We start from the raw sequence: 15948 nt of genomic DNA, 5'->3' as shown, positions 1-15948 counted from the left end.
TTCTTCAATTTTGTTGAATGCCCATACTTTCCCCTGGAAATATATAGTCAATTTTGATGGGTAGTTGATCCATGGTTGCAGGCCCAGCTCTCTTGCCTTTCTGAATATCGTATTCCAAGCCTTGTGATCTTTTAGCATGGAGGCTGCCAGATCCTGTGTGATCCTGATTGATGCTCCTTGATATTTGAATTGTCTCTTTCTGGCTTCTTGTAAGATTTTTTCTTTTCTTGGAAACTCTTGAATTTGGCAATTATATTTCTGGGTCTTTTCTTTTCTTGATCGAATGTTGCAGGTGTTCTATGAATCCTTTCAATGTCTATATTGCCCTCTTGTTGTCGGACTTCAGGGCAATTTTGCTGAATTATTTCTGTTAGTATGGAGTCCAGGTTTCTATTAATTTCTGGTTTTTCTGGAAGACCAATTATTCTCAAATTGTCTCTTCTAGACCTGTTTTCTTGGTCTATCACTCTCTCATTGAGATATTTCATATTTCCTTCTATTTTTTCAGTCTTTTGACTTTGTTTTATTTCTTCTTGTTGTCTTGAGAGATCATTAGCTTCTACTTCCTCAATTCTAGCCTTTAGGGATTGATTTTCGGCTATAATCTTCTGGTTTTCGGCTATAATCTTCTTGTTTTCGGCCATAATCTTCTGGTATTCCTTTTCAATCTGGTCATTTCTGGTGTTTAAATGCAAGATTCTACCATTTAAACAGTTATTTTCTTGCCAGATCGCTTCCATTTTCCTCAAAATCTCAGTTTTGAACTCTTCCATAGCTTGTGAGGAGTTTTCCTCATTTGAGGAGGGTCCGGATGCTTGTTTGTTCTCCTCCTCTGTTTGCTTGGTTGTCTGGATTTTCTCTGTGTAAAAGTTGTCGAGTGTTAAAGGCTTCTTTTTCTTGTTGTTATTCTTTCTCTTCTGAGCTTCCTGAGACTGGGTAGCCATCATTAGCCCAGCAGCTTCTCAGGTTTATCCTCGCGCTCAGTGTCTGTCCGCGGTCTATTGGCTCCTGATTTCTGAGTTCTGGTTTTTTCCAAGGTCAAGCCCCCTGGTGGACCCCCTTGCTTGATCCTCTGCAGGAGGTTCCTTTACAAGTCTCAGGGCGCTGCTTCCACAGTCTTATACCCGTCCATGCTGGTTCCCCACTCAGGTTTTCAGAGCTTTAGTTCCTGGCTGTGTCTGCCTCCACCCACGCCTCCGTCCGTGCCTGTGCCCTCAGCTCGTACTCTGCGCCCAGCGTCCACTCTCTGCTCCCGCGCTCAGATTTCGTGCGCGTTCTTTGGCTTATTGTGATCCCAAATCTTGCTGCTCTCAGGAACAGGCCCCGGAGCTGCCAATGACTCGATGGGTGCCCCAAACTTGTTCTATTTCTTTTCAGCTGGCTCCAGCACTATAGATGTTGTGTGTGGAGGGGTTGGGGGTGGGGTGGTTGCTCAGCCCGCGATTTAGTGAGAGCTGTTTCACCCCTTTATAGCATGGAAATGCCTCGATTCCACGTACCTTCCACACTGTGCCCTGTTGTGGGGTTCCTCCGTTCGTCTGGACTTGTTTTTATGTCCCCCTGAGGAGTTTTGTGTGTTTTGGTCAGGAGAGGTTAAGAGCTGCTTCTTACTCTGCCGCCATCTTAACCCGGAACCAAAGACCCCAGCTTTTGACAAAAACTGCTGGGAAAATTGGAAAACAATATGGGAGAGATTAGGTTTTGATCAACATCTCTCACCCTACACCATGATAAATTCAGAATGGGTGCATGACCTGAATATAAAGAGGGAAACTATAAATAAGTTAAATGAAGACAGAATAGCATACTTGTCAGATCTCTGGGAAAGGAAAGATTTTCAAACTAAGCAAGAGTTAGAGAAAATTACAAAATGTAAAATAAATTATTTTGATTATACTAAATTAAAAAGCTTTTTTACAAACAAAAACCAAAATCAGAAAGGAAACTACAAATTGGGAAAAAAATCTTTATAACAAAAAACTCTGACAGGAGTCTAATTATTCAGTTATACAAGGAACTAAGTCAATTAATTGTATAAAAAAACCAAGCCATTCCCCAATTGATAAATGGGCAAGGGACATGAATAGGCAATTTTCAGATAAATAAAACAAAACTATTAATAAGCACATGAGAAAGTTTTCTAAATCTCTAATAATTAGAGAAATGCAAATCAAAACAACACTGAGGTATCACCTCACACCTAGCAGATTGGCTAAAATGAGAGTAGGGGAGAGTAATGAGTGTTGGAGGGGATGTGGACAAATTGGAACATTAATGCATTGCTGGTGGAGTTGTGAACTGATCCAACCATTCTTGATGGTGTTATGAGGATAATTTGAGGAAAGGTGTGTGGGTTAAGGGAATTTGAAAGGAGATTTTCAGAGACTTACTAAGTGGGTAATCTAGGTTACAGGTAGGCTGGGATTAAGGAGATTCAGGACATAATAGGGCTGAAGTCAGGAGTATAACACAGAAGGGAAACAGAAATCTTCAGGGAGAGGAGAAATTAAACTAAACAGACAAACAGTAGGCTTTACAGCCTGGGACTTCGACTCAAACACAGGCTGAGGGAAATAGACTAGACTGAAATTAACAAATAGGGTTTAGTTAATTTCACAGGAAGGGACTTCTTTTGAAGTTACACCTTCCTTCAAGATGGATACCCCTGCTTCCTTTCAAGCCCAGAGTATGTTGGTTCTTTCCCTCTTCTTCCCTCTCTTAATGACTAACAGACAAATTATACTAATAAGTCTGTTGAAACACAAAAGGGTTTATTATCTATAAAGGATGATTTGTCAGGAAAGTGGATCAAAGGAAAGCCCTAACAGTTGTCTCAGGAACCTCAGGTGGGGGAAGTGAGGCAAAGATGGAGTCTGAGTAAAGACCAGCCTTTTAACTCAGCTTACAAAATGCTATTGCTATCTAAAGGGAATAAAAGATGATTGACTAGTTTCTTTATATCTAGTATTGTCAAATAACAATTAACCCTTCACAGATTTGAACTCCTCTCTAACATATAAGGTAAGGGAGGGAAGGTAGGAAATAATATTAGGGAAGGAAGATATAAAGGGTTTATCCAAAATAATAATTTCTTAAGTAAATATATCAAAGCTAGGCTAAATTTCAATACTACAGCTAGGTAAGGAGGCAGCTCGGCTGATCAGAAAACCTCTCTCCACAGGAGACCCTAATCAACTATCTTTTCCTCAAGATTCCAAACTCCTAACAGCTTTTGGAACTCAGCCCAAGCTTGAAAAAACTATATGACCCCTTCTCTATACTACAATGGCAATTTGGAACTATGCTCAAAGGGCTATAAAAGAATGCCTACACTTTGATCCAGCCATACCATTGTTGGGTTTATACCCCAAAGACATCATAGATAAATAGTCTTGTATGAAAATGTAGGCTTGCTTTTTGTGGTGGCAAAAAACTGGAAAATGAGGGTATGTTCTTTTATTGGGGAATGGCTGAACAAATTGTGGTATATGCTGATGATGGAATACTATTGCACTCAAAGGAATAATAAACTGGAGGAATTCCATGTGAACTGGAAAGACCTCCAGGAATTGATGCAGAGTGAAAGGAGCAGAGCCAGAAGAACATTGTACACAGAGACCAATACACTGTGGTAAAATCGAATTTAATGGACTTCTGTACTAGCAGCAATGCAATGATCCATAACAATTCTGAGGGACTTATGGAAAAGAATGCTACCCACATTCAGAGGAAGAACTACAGGAGAGGAAACACAGAAGAAAAGCAACTGCTTGAAGACATGGGATGAGGCAGACAGGATTGGGGATATAGATTTGAAACTACCACACCAATGCAACTGTCAATATTTTGGAAATAAGTCTTGATGGATGACACATGTTAAAACCAGTGGAAATGTGCATCAGCTATGGGGGGTGGGAGGAGGTCAGGTGGTGAAGGGGAAAGTAAGAACATGAATCATATAGCTATGATAACTTTTCTAAATATAAACATTTTTAAAAAATCTATATATAAGGAGACCCATGTCATGCTTAAGGTAGATTGTCATCTACATTTCAATATTACCCAGTTGACTGTAATAAATATCTCTATGCTATTTTATTTGTTTTTGATCATTGTTTATTTTTAAGTTTCACATAACTTTAACACAGTTAGTATCACATGGGGTAGAGAACTTGGTTTGAAGTCTTGAAGGCCTGAGTTCTGTTGTTGCTTCTGACTAGCTATCTCAGGAAAGTGACAACCTTTTAGCATTAGTTTCATCATCCATAAAATGAGAGGTTTGTTCTTTGTGACCTTTGAAGTTACTTCTAACTGTAAATCTGTGTTCTTCTTATCCCTTTGCCTAGTGTAATCAGTGTTGAATATGAATACATTACTTTATTTCTCCCTGCGCAAAATAGTTCTTTACTATGTTAGTAACTCAGAAAAATACCACACTGTTTTGTGTGGGCCTGCCTGCCATTTGGAGGAGTTTAAATGCTTTATACTCTGTTGCTCATGGAGATAAACAAATACTTTGCCTGGGTTTCTTCACTCAGGCATTAGTGTTGCTTGGATACAGCTGGTGATGTTGAGCTTGACTCAAACAGTACTGTCATTGGGCTATTTTGTCACATTGATTTATAAATGCATTATCTGTAAAGAACAGCTCAACCTTTTTGTAAGAACAAAGTTTAGGGACAACATCATTTTGACTAATTAGTTTTTAACAAGAGGTCTTAGTGTCCTAATATTTCATAAGATAGACATATGCTTTACACCAAATCACAGTAGCCTTCCAAAGGCAATTAGTCAGTCTATAAATGGAGACTGCTAATGGATTTGTTTCTTATTCTGAATTTCATTTAAAGTCTTAGCTGGATTACTTTTTTAAGCTTTGAAAGGGAGGAAAAATGAATCTGCAAAAAACATGAAGAGATGCTGGCTGACTAGCCACCTTGACATTTGACATACCTCTGTATTAGATTAAGCTGCAATGTTGCAAAAGATATGTGTTTCTATTCTGAAGGGTATAATGCTTTAAATTATGCACTTGGGAGACGATTGTATAAGTATCTACAATAAAAAATACATATGCATTAGTGGAAACATGTTTGACAATAAGCATTTCTATTATTAGCATTTTATTAACATTAAGGTTGTTATGTAACGACAAACAACCTCATAAATTTTCCCTAAGTACGCACACTGTAAAATATACTGTTAGACAATATGGAAAATTAAAAAAAAATAATAATATGTTGTGGTTTCTCTCAACAAGGCATCAGAGAAAGAGATTAAAATGTACATCTGATTATTACTTCAAAATCTACATTTGAAGGTAGCTAGGTGCCTCAGTGGATTGAGAAATAGGCCTAAAGATGGGAGATCCTAATTTCAAATACTAGTTGTGTGACACCCCAAGTAAATAACTTACTCTCCATTGTCTTGCTCTTACCACTCTTCTGCCCTAGAACCAAAAAACATTATTGATTTGAAGACAGAAGGTAAGGAATTAAAAAAATACCACCTACATGGGAAGTCTTACATGTCTAAGTCATCACTATTTACATACAATTATAGCATATTAGAATTACAAAACAATGCATTTTGTTAGATCTTAAAGGGAAAATCCTTTAATGACTAGATATATAAAAAAAGTTTCTGAAAGAATTAATATCTTATAAGAATTAGGAGAGCCAGTCAATGAATATTATGATAAAGCGGAGAGAGAGAGTCTAAGAAGTGTGAGACTCTCTTCTAGCTCTCCTCTCAGGGCCTAATATACACTGCTGAGACTTTGAGGGGCCTTTTCTCCTAAACTGGGTGACCTGAATGGTCGTGCCACCCCACAGGAGTTGGGGAAGAGGCTTCTCTATAAGAGGAGGTATGAGGGACCCCAATCTGATTCTGAATGAGGGCAGGGTTCATGCAAGCCTCCCCTGAGATCAATCAACTTCACAACAGGGGGTCTGGCTCCAAGATGGAGGTGGCCAGACCAAGCTGTGATTCCCCTTCCCCTTGTCTCTCAGGCACTCTGGGACACTATCTGACTAATGAATGGCTTTTATTAATCACAATTCAGGGATTGGGGAAAGGAGTGAAGGGCAGAGTGATTTTGGGGTGCCCTCTTCTCTATTTCTATGGGGTCCATCACTTAGGTGGGAAACTTTGGGGTTCTTGCTCCCAAGCATCTCCCCTTGCCTCTTTCCTTCAGTTTCTATTTCTATTTCCTATTTCTGTCCTTTTCTATAATTGCAAAATCAAACCAGAAAGGGTCTCTCAGCAAGGTTGGGTAATGGTGGAAGGAGCCCAAGAGATTGCTCCCAAAATGGAGTCCAGAAACTTATCTGACTGAAATCTTGCTGGATGAGAAGTGATAGGATACCTTTGACTAGGGAATCAGGGTATCAGTGTCCAAAGAAAAGGATCATCAAGAAGCCCCCAGGACTGGATTCGAGCTGAGATGTCCACTTCCTTCCTCTTTCCAGTACTCTGTGGAAAGTCCTTCCTCTCCTCCTTCCTCTAGAAAATTACCCAGAATCCTCTCTGGTCTCAACTGTCAGTAACTGTTGCCAACAGCCTTCTTCTTGTTCTTTTTGTCTCATCCCCCATCCTTACAATCTGAACTGGGTTTTGAGGACATCTAGGAAATTTTAAGAGAAGACTCCAGCTCTGACTAGCATTAGTAAGAGTGTCAGAGCTAAATCCTTAGCTCTTTCCATTCTTATTAATGTAAAAGCCATCAGGGTGAAGCAGATTTTGTCCATCTCAGCTCTTGCCAGTATAGCAATCATTCCTAATATATCACACATTATAGGGATATATTCCTGTTATGAACAAAAATTTATCTTGGAGATGTTATACTAAATTATAAGTATTTATTAGTAAAGAGAAAGAAAAATAAGATTTATTGTCTATCTAACTCAAAGTCCCCAGGTGAGTTATTTCTGCTTCATCAGCTCCCAGATTCCCCATGAGCCCTGGTCCATTTCACAAGTAAGGGCCAGGGAGTTCAGTGACCACATGGTTTAGCCAAACTAATTGATGTCAGCCAAGGAGTGGTTTTGAGTTCAGGAAAGGACCAATCCAAGAGACTGAGTGCCTAGACTCCATGTAGTTGCCATTTGTCAGAGATAGCTTCCATAGATAAATGTTGAGGACTTTGAGGAAAGCTCTTTTCACAAGCCCAGAAAATGACAGTGAGAGTGATTGCTTTATGTACTGGCTTTTTAAGCTCAGGCTAAACCTTTTGTAACATTTTCTATTTGACCAGAGTTTCACTTCAGTCTGTACTTACCACATCCCTTGACTTCTGTGGTCAGGAATCTCTCCTGCCATGCTGGAAAATTGAGATATATGACTCATGAACCCTATTACATAAGACTTCAGGGATCTGGTGATCTCATAGATATTTAATTCACACAATACTATCATGGAAAGAAAGCAGGACTCTTTTAATTCAATACTGTTGACTCCATGAAAGAAGATCATTCTTCAGTCATTTAAGAGTTTCAATACTTTTACTTATAAAAGCTAACTAGTTAGTTGAGCAGGTTTTATCTCTTTTGTAGGTAGAACTGAACAGATAAAAGAAGAAAGTAAGCAACTCCGAGGTACCGCTTCACACCTAACAGATGGACTAACATGACAGCAAAGGAAAGTAATAAATGTTGGAGGAGATGTGGCAAAATAGGAACATTAATGCATTGCTGGTGGAGTTGTGAATTGATCCAACCATTCTGGATGGCAGTTTGGAACTGTGCCCAAAAGACTTTAAAAGACTGCCTGTCATTTGATCCAGCCATACCAATTCTGGGTTTATACCCCAAGGAGATCATAAGGAAAGAAAAAACTTGTACAAAAATACTTATAGCTCTTTATGGTACTTTTTGTAGTGGCAAAAAATTGGAAAATGAGGGGATGCCCTTCAATTGAGGAATGGCTGAAAAAAATTGTACTATCTGCTGGTTATGGAATACTATTGTGCTAAAAGGAATAATGAATGGGAGGAATTCCATGTGAACTAGAATGACCTCCAGGAATTGATGCAGAGTGAAAGGAGCAGAACCAGGAGAACCATATACACAGAGACAGATGCACTGTGGCACGATCAAATGTAATGGACTTCTCTACTAGCAGCAATGCAAAGATCCAAGAAATTTCTGAGGGACCTATAAGAAAGAACACTATCCATATCCAGAGAAAGAACTGTGGGAGCAGAAATACAGAAGAAAAACAACTGCTTGATCGCATGGGTCGATGGAGATATGATTGGGGATTTAGACACTAAGCGATCACCCTAGTACAAATATCAATAATATGGAAATAGGTATTAATCAATGACACATGTAAAACCTAGTGGAATTTCACTTTGGCTATGGGAAGGGGTGGAAGGAGGGGAGAGAAAGAATATGAATCATGTAACCATGGAAAAATTTTATTAATAAAAAAGAGAATAAAGTAACCAGAATAAGCATATATTTAATACTTTTGTACTCAGGACATAATAATAGAGAGGAAATTAGTGCATTAGGACCACCCTAAAGACTTTACCTCACACACAGTACCCAGGACACAGCATATCACTATACATCTTCCATCTTCAGTTACCCCTAGGCATAGGCCCAAGCATGTTCCTTGGGTTGGGCTCCAATCTGTCCACCCCTACTGTATACATGCACAAGAAGTACCTGTGATTCAGAACAAAATAAGTTATTGTACTTTAGGTTAAAATAAATAAATATTAAGTTAAGTTACTCATGAGGGAATTGAGCAAACTATATTGGCTCCATCTTGTGACTTAATTCTCCATCTAAATCAGTTATTTCTCTGTTCACTTATGTATCTATTCTAATTTCTGTCTTGGGAGAAAACTTTATTCAACTATCAGAAGCCAACTAAGAAAACTTTATTACATTGTTTGAACCTATGGTTCTCTGGCAAAGGAGCTGGACCATGTCCACATGTTGCTCAGATGAGGACCAACATTTTTCTGACCATAAACCCTGTCATATTCAATGATTCAGGCAAGAACTTTACTCACAATTGTGCATCTCAAACAGCCCTTTATTTGGGGTCCAGCACCAAAGATGGAGATGTTAAACCCAAACAAAGACAGGACAGGACTTCAGCCCCTGAGATGGCATTTCAAGTGAGTTTCCCAGGAGTGTTCAAGTGATTTCACTGTGGGGCCTCTTGACTTCAGTCTCTGGAGGTGACACTCCCACTCTCAATTTCAAATTTTTCTGAACTAAATTAGTGTTTTAGGTTTTGGATTAGGTTTACCCCTAGATGGATAGAGGAAATTTATAACTGCCTTTGAAGTTGAGTATAGGTTAAGATTTTCCACCACACTACTGGAAAAGGTTTTACCCCATACTGAATGTTATGGAAGAATTAGGGGTAGGTTTATCCCTAACCTGAAAGTTAGGAAAGTACTGTAAGCCAAGATAAAATTTATTTTGGCATGAGACCAAGGGAATAACATTCTGTTGCATTGACACCTCCTTGGAGAAATTCTTATTGGCTTAAAACTTCCCATATAGAGGTGAGGGACACTTAAAAGATGTAGCTCTCAATTATGCTAAAATATGTAAAAATACAAAGGCATCCCAAATTTGGCAGCAAATTAAAGGCTTTGAGATTAGACTTTAATTAGGAATTAAAGCTGTTAGCAAGTATGTGTTTGTTTTATCATTTTGTCTGTTTTTTTTTCTTTATAAAATGAGGGGAAATTATTGGCTTCTATTGAGTTGAGTGCTATTTGTAAATTCTGCTAACTTAAAGAGTTCTTAGGGAAAAGACAGTCAGAAAGACTACTGAAAGCTGTAGGCAAAGCATTTAGAATGCTGGGGGAGATTAATGAAGTTTTTTATTTTTATACCTGAAAAAGTGATATATTCACTGTCCAAGTAAATGGGATTATCTACCATTTTAAATTTTAGTGACACATTCTATTAAAAAGAAAAACAAAAATTTAAAAAAATAACTACAAATACTTTTTGCCTCTTTCAGCATGGCTTCAGCCACATGCCTCCATACAGTTAAAGTGAAATAAGCAAAGAAAGGAAAACTTTTTTTCCTTATTTATATAACTAATAGAAAAAAAACAGTCAATTTTGGAAATTAAGAAGATTGGTTAATCATTAAAGAGTTTGACTAGAAAAATTTTTTCTGGATAAACAAAAGGCCAAGAATATGAAGGGAAATATATATATGAAAGTGACTTAGTTATACCAGATCTCCAACTTTATTATAAAGCACCAACCATCGAAACAATGTGGTACTTGCTAAGAATTAGAATAGTATATCAGTGTAATAGATTAATCACTCAACACACAGTAGGGAATGATCAGAGTAACTTAGTGTTTGGCAAATGCAATGATCTAAGCTTTTGGAAAAAAACTCACTATTTAAGAAAAACTAATCAGAAAAAAGTAGCCCATCAAACCCAAGAGCATAGTCCCATTATAACTCAAAGTTGAAAGTCATAAAATAAGCTGGACAAATTAGCAAAAATCAAAGAAAAAACTCATATATTCTGAAAACTTAAAGTTACAACAGAGACAGTAAAGATCAAAACAGAAACTCAGAAGAGGAGAACAATATCAACAAAGGAACAGGTGGATATGAAACTTGGAGGAAATATGTGAAATGACATCATACACAAAAAGAAATCCTGGAGGAAATAATAAGGAATTTTAGACTGAAATGAAAAGAGAAAAAAATTTGAAAAAAAACTGATTAAAAAAATCAGAAAAAAGTCAATAGCTTTATAAAGGAAACAAAATAAAAGGTATGATGGGGGAAATTACTCAAAAATTCCCTGAAGAAAGAAAAAAGAAAAAAATTTAAAATTTAAAAAGGAAGCAAAAAAGCTCAATGAAAAAATAATTCATTGAAAAAGTAGAATTGTACAAGTAGAAGCTAAAGACTCCGTGACATTAAGAAACAGGAAAAAAATAAATTGAAAGAATTAAACAAATATAAAAAATGTGAAATATTTCATTGATAAAAACTTTTGACATGGAAAATAGATCCAGGAGTGCTCATTTGATAATTATTAGGCTCCCTGGAAGCAATGATAAAAAAAGGAATTTGAACATCATATTACAATAAGTTAAGAGGAACTGCTCTGCTTGATAAGAAGATAAAATAGAAATTTAAAAAAAATACATACATCATCTCCTCAAAGGAATTCCAAAATGAAAACTCCTAGAAATATTATAGTCAAATTCTGTACTATGAAGCCAAGAAAATAAATATTACAAGCAGCGAGAAAGAAACAATTTAAATATTTTGAGCCACTGACTGGATTACACAGGACTTGACAGCTTTTACATTAAAGGATCAAAAGGCATGGAATATGATTTTCCACAAAGCAAAGGATCTAGGCCTACAACCAAAAACCACTACACAGTGAAAAAGAGCATTCTATTCCAGGAGGAAAATGGATAGTTCATGAAATAGAGCATTTTGAAACATTCCTGATGAAAAGACAAGAGCTTAACAGAAAATTTCAATTAAATTCATAAAAATGTTATCAGGAAAGAGAAAGCAGAAGGGATTTTAAAAGATATTAAACTTTTTATGCTCATACACAGGAAGATGATATCTGTAATTCTTAAGAATGTTATTATTAGGACAATTAAAAGGATTATATACAGAGAGTGAAAGAGTAAGTTAAACATGATCTGATGATATAAAAGTAATTAAGTTGTGAGACAAAGGAATTTATTGGGAGAAGGGGTAAGGGAGAGTTAGAATGAGGTAAATTTCCTCACATGAAGTGGCATAAAAGATCTTTTACATTGCAATGGAAATTCAGGGTGATGGTTCTGAACGTTGTCCTCATGAGAATTAGCTCAAAGAGGGAATATCATCCTCAATTAGGTAAGAATAAAAATGTATCTTACTCTAGGGATGGAAAGGACAGAAGAGAATGGAGAGACTGATATAAGAGAGGGGGAATTGCAAAAATGGCATTCAGAAGCAAAACACTTTTGAGAAAATGAGAAGACAGAGACAGAGACAGAGAAAGAGACAGAGAAACAGAGAGAAAAATAAACTAGAAAATGGGAATGAAATAAATATAAAGTTATTATTAATTCTGGATGTGAATGAAATAAATTCATCTTTAAAATGGAAGGGGCTAGAAACGTGGCTTTAAAAATAGTCATCTAATATGTTGTTTATAAGAAACATATGAAGCAGAGAAACAAACAGAGTAAAGGTAAGGATTTGGGACAGAATATATTTTTCTTTATCAGCAGAAAAAATAGGAGTAGCCATTTTGTTCTCAGAAAAAACAAAAAAATAGTCTTAATCAAAAATAATTAGGAAGGAAATAAAATCTTTCTAAAAAGTACAGTAGACAATGAAATAATATCAGTATTAAACATAAGGTCATCAAATGGTAGAGTAAATCTATATATTTAAAGGACAAGGTAAATGAGTTGCAGAAGAAAATAAACAGCAAAGGTACACTAGTGGGGGACCTTGACTTTCATCTTTCCATACTAGATAAATCTAACCAAAAATAAAATACAAAAATTTAAAGAGGAAATTAGAAATTTAGAAAAAAATTAAATAGGATAGATCTCTGGAGAAAAAAAGAAAAAGTGAATTGCAATAAAAAGTAATATGCCTTTTATCTCAGTTGTACATGGAACCTACACAATGGTATTTTAGGGCATGTAAAACAAATGCAGAGAGACACAAATATTCTATGCATCCTGTTCAGATCTCATAATGCAATCAAACATTTTTAATAAGGTATAGAAATAAAGTAAAAATTCAATAGAAACAAAATGATCTAATGCTAATGAATGACTGGGTCAAAGAACAACTCATAGAACAAATCAATGATTCCATTAAATAGAATGACAACAATAACCAATGCGTTTAAATTTATGGGATATAGAGAAAACAGTACTCAGGGTAAAATTTGAATCTCCAAAAGCTTACACCAATAAAAATTTCTAATTAAAAATCAAATTAGAAATTTTGAAAAATCAAAAGAAAAATTAATAAAATTGAAAGCAAGAAAACTATTGAAATAGTGAATAAAACTAGAAGTTAGTTCTAAGACAAAGAAATATATAAGCCATTTTTAATTTGATTTTTTTAAGGAGAAAATCAAACTAACTGGGAAAAGGGTGACTCAGTGCCAAAATAGGGGAATAGAGCAGAAATTCCAATAATCTCGCTGAAATTCCTCTCCAAATGACCTTGAAAGAATGCCTCTCACAAAATTTTGGAGTGACACAGTTTTTCTTTCTAGGACAACTTCTAGGTTCAACAGAAAATATCTGCCTCTATGGAGTAGGAGGTGAGGATAGTCCTAGAACAGGCAACCTGAGCAAATCAGAGGTAATCTGAATTCCAAAGAACCAAGAGCAAGGCTCCACTCTGATAAAAATCAAGGCCTTAAAAAGACTTAATTGTTCTACCAAAAAGGCCCCATTCCCTGGAGTTGGCTAAAAGTGAGGCCATTAGAGACTAACAGCAAGGCCCCTCAACATGCAAGCAAGCAGTAAGCAACCTCCTCACTAGTACTAGCAAGCAAGGAGGTCCCCAATCATGCTGATGAGTAGTAAGGCCCCCAAAATTCACGTAACTCATTAGTGAGTACTTTCACCAGTATAAGCCAGCAGCTATGTTCTAAGACATGGTGCAAATCTCTAACAAAATTCTGACCCTTGCTATAAGAAGCTTGGGAAAATTTCCTCTTAAATCCAAGAATGGAGATTAACTTTAATACACAAAGAAAAGTTATAATTTAAAATTGAAAATGAGCAAAAACCAAAGAAAAACAAAAAGTAACTACACAGAGTTACTATGGTAACCTGGAAAATCAAGGCAAAAACCTAGAATACCACAACAATATTAAAGTGACTAAATTTGAAGTCTCAAAGACCAATGTGAATTGATGTCAGACATCAATATATATCCTGAAAAAGGTGAAAAGGTTCTTTAAAAATCAAATAAGAAAGTAAAAAGAAAAATTGGGAAAAGAAATGAGAGTAGGACACAGCCAGGTCAGTCAATTCAGAACCAGCCCCAGAGATGGGAGGTCCTGCATTTAAATTTGGCCTTGGCCCTTTCCTAGCTATATGACGCCTAAGGCAAGTCACTGAACACTCCATTTCCTAGCTCTTACTACTCTTCTCCCTTGGAATCGATGCACAGTATCAATTCTAAGACATAGGATAAGGGCTTTAATAAAAGAAAAGAAATGAGAGTAATGTAAGAAAACTGTGAAAAATGAATCAGCAGCTTGGTAAAAGTAAAACAGGAGGTTCTGGGTTAAGATGGCGGCAGAGTAAGAAGCAGCTCTTAACCTCTCCTGACCGAAACACACAAAACTCCTCAAGGGGACATAAAAACAAGTCCAGACGAACGGAGGAACCCCCACAACAGGGCACAGTGTGGAAGGTATGTGGAATCGAGGCATTTCCATGCTATAAAAGGGTGAAACAGCCCTCACTAAATCGCGGGCTGAGTAACCACCCCACCCCCAACCCCTCCACACACAACACCTGTAGCTCCGAAGCCAGCTAAAAAGAAATAGAGCAAGTTTGGGGCACCCATCGAGTCATTGGCAGCTCCGGGGCCTGTTCCTGAGAGCAGCAAGACTTAGGACCCCATTAAGCCAAAAAAAGAAGGCGAAATCTGAGCGAGGGAGCAGGACGCAGGGTGCACAGCGCAGGCTGAGCAGAGCTCAGACACTGCGGAGGTGTGGGTGGAGGCAGACACAGCCAGGAACTAAAGCCTAAGTGGGGAACCAGTGTGGACGGGTATACGACTGTGGAAGCAGCGCCCTGAGACTTGTAAAGAAACCTCCAGCAGAGGATCAAGCAAGGGGGTCTACCAGGGGGCTTGACCTTGGAAAAAAACAGAACTCAGACCTCAGGAGCCAATAGATCGCAGACAGACACTGAGCGTGAGGATAAATCTGAGAAGCTGCTGGGCTAATGATGGCTACCCAGTCTCAGGAAGTTCAGAAGAGAAAGAATAACAACAAGAAAAAGAAGTCTTTAACACTAGACAACTTTTACACAGAGAAAATCCAGACAACCGAGCAAACAGAGGAGGAGAACAAACAAGCGTCTGGACCCTCCTCAAATAAGGAAAACTCCTCACAAGCTATGGAAGAGTTCAAAACTGAGATTTTGAGGAAAATGGAAGAGATCTGGCAAGAAAATAACTGTTTAAAAGGTAGAAAGTGAGGCTCAGAAACCAAATGAACTGATAAGCAAATTGAACTCCAGAAATGACCAGATTGAAGAGGAATACCAGAAGATTATGGCCGAAAACCAGAAGATTATGACCGAAAACCAGAAGATTATGGCTGAAAACCAAAAGATTATAGCCGAAAATCAATCCCTAAAGGCTAGAATTGAGCAAGTAGAAACTAATGATCTCTCAAGACAACAAGAACAAATAAAATAAAGCCAAAAGACTGAAAAAATAGAAGGAAACATGAAATATCTCAATGAGAGAGTGACAGACCAAGAAAACCGGTCTAGAAGAGACAATTTGAGAATAATTGGTCTTCCAGAAAAACCAGAAATTAATAGAAACCTGGACTCCATACTAACAGAAATAATTCAGCAAAATTGCCCTGAAGTCCTACAAGAGGGCAACATAGACATTGAAAGGATCCATAGAACACCCGCGACATTCGATCAAGAAAGGAAAACACCAAGAAATATCATTGCAAAATTCAAGAGTTTCCAAGCAAAAGAAAAAATCTTACAAGAAGCCAGAAAGAAACAATTCAAATATCAAGGAGCATCAATCAGGATCACACAGGATCTGGTAGCCTCCACGCTAAAAGATCGCAAGGCTTGGAATACGATATTCAGAAAGGCAAGAGAGCTGGGCCTGCAACCACGGATCAACTACCCATCAAAACTGACTATATATTTCCAGGGGAAAGTATGGGCATTCAACAAAATTGAA

Source organism: Gracilinanus agilis, chromosome 2, assembly GCF_016433145.1.
Source record: "Gracilinanus agilis isolate LMUSP501 chromosome 2, AgileGrace, whole genome shotgun sequence".
Lineage (NCBI taxonomy): Eukaryota > Metazoa > Chordata > Mammalia > Didelphimorphia > Didelphidae > Gracilinanus > Gracilinanus agilis.
Note: the sequence above shows the minus strand (reverse complement) of the source record.